The sequence below is a fragment of the Mus caroli genome, chromosome 18, assembly GCF_900094665.2.
Source record: "Mus caroli chromosome 18, CAROLI_EIJ_v1.1, whole genome shotgun sequence".
Classification (NCBI taxonomy): Eukaryota; Metazoa; Chordata; class Mammalia; order Rodentia; family Muridae; genus Mus; species Mus caroli.
The window spans coordinates 47,363,860-47,368,606 of record NC_034587.1 but is presented as its reverse complement, the minus strand read 5'-3'; positions in this window follow the sequence as shown (position 1 = coordinate 47,368,606).

The following is a 4,747-nucleotide window of genomic DNA, read 5'->3' as shown; positions in this document are numbered from 1 at the left end:
AGCAGCCTTATTTATAAAAGCCAGAAGCTGGAAAGAACCCAGATGTCCCGCAACAGAGAAATGAATACAGAAAATGTGGCACATTTACACAGTGGAGTACTACTCCTCTATTAAAAACAATGAATTCGTGAAATTCTTAGGCAAATGGATGGAACTAGAAAATATCATCATCCTGAATGAGGTAACCCAATAACAAAAGAACACACGTGATATGTACTCACTGATAAGTGGATATTAGCCCAGAAGCTCAGAATACCCAAAATACAATTCACAAAACACATGAAACTCAAGAAGGAAGACCAAAGTGTGGATACTTCAGTCCTTAGAAGAGGGAACAAAATACCAATGGAAGGAGTTACAGAGACAAAGTTTAGAGCAGAGACTGAAGGAATGACCATTCAGAGACTGTGCCACCTGTGGATCCATCCCATAAACAACCACCAAAACCAGACACTATTGTGAATGCCAACAAATGCTTGCTGACAGGAGCCTGATATAGCTGTTGACTATGAGGCTCCACCAGTGCCTGACAAATACAGAAGTGGATGCTTACATCCATCCATTGGACTGAACACAGGGTCCCCAATGAATAAGCTAGAGAAAGGACTCAAGGAGCTGAAGGGGTTTGTAGACCCAATGGGGAAACAACAATATGAACTAACCAGTACCTCCAGAGCTCCCAGGGACTAAACCACCAACCAAAGAATACACATGGTAGGACTCATGGTTCCAACTGCATATGTACCAGAGGATGGCCTAGTTTGTCATCAATGGGAGGAGAGGTCCTTGGACCTGTGAAGGTTCTATGCCCCAGTATAGGGGAATGCCAGGGCCAGGAATGGGAGTGGATGGGTTGGGGAACAGGGGTAGGGGGTAAAGGTATAGGGGGGTTTTGGAGGGAAGACTAGGAAAGGGGATAACATTTGAAATGTAAATAAAGAAAATATCTAATAAAAATAGAAAATAAATAAAATTAATTAAAACACCTAATCTATAAAAAAATTCAAAGACAACTTGATATTCACATCTGGGGCTCTAGGAAGAGATTGGACATCAAGTCTAGTGAGTACATAGTGAAGCCAGTGACTGGAATGTAGAATGAATGGCAGTGTTCGGGAGATGAAGTTAGAGAAGGTTGTAAAAAAGACTATAAAGACTGAGAGGGGCCACAACTCTGTCTTCAGAAGAACACTAAGTTAGGTTTGCAGATATGATAATTCGGTGTATAGAGTAGAGAGTCAATTTGAGAGAAACCAGAAGGAATAGAGGTAATTTAGCTGTAAAGTGATTGTTACAGACTGAAAAAGAGAAACACACCCCTTGAGGAATATTTACGAGGTGACTTGATAGGAGTGACTCTGCATGGAACATGAATTCGACTATGAAAAGCAGTGAAGACTTCTCTGTTAATACTTCTGGTAGTAGAGAAAAAGAAAAGCCTCACTCAAAACCTTCAATAACATTTATAGTTTGCAGAAGTGAAAGAAGAAAGAAAAAGAAAGAAAGAAAGAAAGAAAGAAAGAAAGGAAGGAAGGAAGGAAGGAAGGAAGGAAGGAAGGAAGGAAGGAAGGAAGGAAGAGACCTAATAAAAAGACTAGAGAGATGGAGACAGAGCACGCCTTATCTGAGACCAGGGAAGATGATGCTCTGTCCACAAAGTTTTAAGCCAAGCAGAAAAAGAATCTTTAGAAAACATAACATGCTTAGCTTTTCTGTCTGCTTTCTTGATTTTTTTTATTCACCTCGTTAGTAACATATAATTATTTCAGCAACAGAACGCATGAGACAAATTGAAGAATATTCATCCCATACAGGAAATGGGATTCAGTTTACTGATGTCTAGATTAGTAAAAAGACTTTTCTTCTTTTTCTATTTGTGACATCTTACTCCATGTCTCTGCCCTGTTATCATCTACCTTTCTTGTCTACCAGAAGTCTTTCTGTTTTATACCCTCTAAAGCATATGTAAAATACAAGGGAAAAGTAGTTATAAACGATTCAGATGTCAGCTAGTCTAAAACTCAGTATACACCTTCTATTTATTTGTCTTGACCACATAATAATAAATACCTGAGTTTCTGCTTTGGAAAATAAAGACATAAAGGTCTTCAAAACAACAAAGGAAAACTGAAACAAACTGACAATTAGCAAACTTGCTGAAAAGCATGAGACCTGAGGTCACAGGACATGGCTCTGCTATGGACACCACTTAGGCAAGCAATCAAAAAATGAGTGTTGAGCAGGTATGAGAGGATCTGGAGCCAGTGCTGGGAATACAAAAACAGTAAGCAGGAAATAGTCACAAGTCGAGCTTGGACTAGCTTCACATTGAAAAACTCCTAGGAGCATGGTTTGAAAAGAATGTCCACATTATAGGTTTCTTTCCAAGAGCCCTATAAAGTTCTTAGGATAAAAATAGTGTTATTTCTGTGTGCTGGAGCATTGCAACTAAAATGAGGAACAAGATAAGGATCCCATTCTCTCTATTCCTTTTCAATAGCGTGATTAAAGAAAGACAGTAGCAATTAAAAAATAGAAGAGGGATAGATAGATAGATAGATAGATAGATATGGAAAAGTTTAACTTATCCTTATTTGAAGATATAATTCTACATGTTAAAGATAATTTCCCATCCATATTCACTGATGCTCTAATTACAGCAGCCAGGGATCGAAATGATCTAGAGTAGCAAGCACAATAATGAAGAAAATAGAGAAGCTAACACCATATGATTTCAAGACTTAGTATAAAACTATAGTAACTAAGACATCTTGGTTTCACTGACAGTAGATACAGCGAGCATAGGAGATACAAGAGAGTGTCTTACAAATAAACTCACCAAGCACAGCTAAGGCACTTCAGATATTTTCTTCTAAGCAATCAACCATACACTTTTATGCAAATGGAAAGACTATTTATACAGATCTTCACAAAATAACTCAAGATGTACCAAAAGCTTAAATGAATATAAATACCAAACTATCAACTCCAGGCAGGTAATACCTCTTACCGATCTCATATTTGACAGCTGTTCTTTAGACATAATCCATGACAGAAAGAAAAATAAAAATAAAAACAAGTGACATTGGATTTTATTAAAGCTAATATTTTGATATATAAAAGATAAATATGGCAAGAAAAAAAGATTTAAAACAAGATTCAGATTTGAAGTAAATCTTTACTAAAGCATGGGTCCAAAAAAGAAGTTTCATCAAAATATATCAAGGACACTTAAAACTCTTGAAATTCAACAATAAGAAAATAATCAACCTCAAAAATTATGACACAGCAGAGAATTATTAAAGATGGACAGATGGAAAATGGATTGATAAGTTACTTATTAGACTTTAAGCAATAACATCTATTAGGATGATTAAATTCTTATAAACTAGAGAAAACCAATACCAATACCAACTGGAAAACAACAGACACTTAACTATAAAAATGCAAAACAATTCAGTGTCACTGAAAAACAGTTTCGCTTTTCTTTTTTTTTTTTTGCAAAGTTAAACATAATCTTGCTACAGAATCAAACAAAAGTGCTCCCAATTATCCACCCAAATAAGTTGAAAAGTTTTCTCCACACAGAAACCAACACACAAATGTTTATAGCTGCATCTTGATAATTATTCCTCCCCAAAAGAAAAAAAACTAGTCAAAAATGTGTCCTTGTCTTAGGATAAGTGGGTACATGTACACAATGGGATGCTGTTTAGTGGTGAAAAACTGCAGCTTTATCAAGATACAAAACAGCATAAGGAAACGCAAGAGCACATTGCTAAATAAGTCTGCTTCTAAAGGTTAGGTTCTGTAGGATCTAAATATATTGCATTCTGGAAAAGGCACGAGTACAATGGAGACAGAAAATAAAGGTCAGAAAGGATTCAAGAGAGTTCTGGGAAATAGAAAATGGGTAGAGTATGGAACACACATTTGAGGGTAGTCAACCAAGGTCACATAACTCTGAAATTAATGGTGGATACATGGCCTTAGGAGTTCAGCAAAACCCAGGGGCCTATGTAACTCACAGAGAAAGTGCCAAGACAATCTATGGGCTCCAGCTAATATTTGTGTCAATATGAGCTTATCAGTTGCACCAGCATAACACATGAAGGAACTGTGTCAACAGGGAAACTAAAAGTACTATATTGAACTGTACAAACTGTCTGCTAGACTTGATGTGAACCTAAAACTTCTCTAACAAGATCCTAATTTCTTTTTATTTTTTTTCCATTAATTTATTTGTTCACTCTACATCCCTATCCTAGCCCCACTTCACACAACCCATCCTCCCACACTCACTCCTCTTCCCTTCTAGGAAGGAGGAGGTCCTCTCTGAGTTCTGACCCACCCTGGTACCTCAAGTCATGGCAGGACTAGGTACATCCTGTCCCACTGAGGCCAGACAGGACAGCCCAATTAGGGGCAACAAAGTCAGACATAGCCCCCACTCCAGTTGTTGGGGGACCTACATGAAGATGGAACAGGGTACTTACTTAATTAAAATGATTCTGTCCCATCTGTTAAACCCTTTAAGACTCCAATAATTAAAACTACCATTGCACTTATTATCACCAATCACCAAGCAGCACAGAGATACCTGTGAATTTGTGTATACTATATTAAGCAGGACAGGATTCAGTGCAATGGATCTTGAGCAGCTAAAGAATATTTTCCATAGTGAGGAAAGAGAAATATCAGTGGTCCCTAGCATAAATGGGAGAAAGAGATGGTCCAGGAACACATG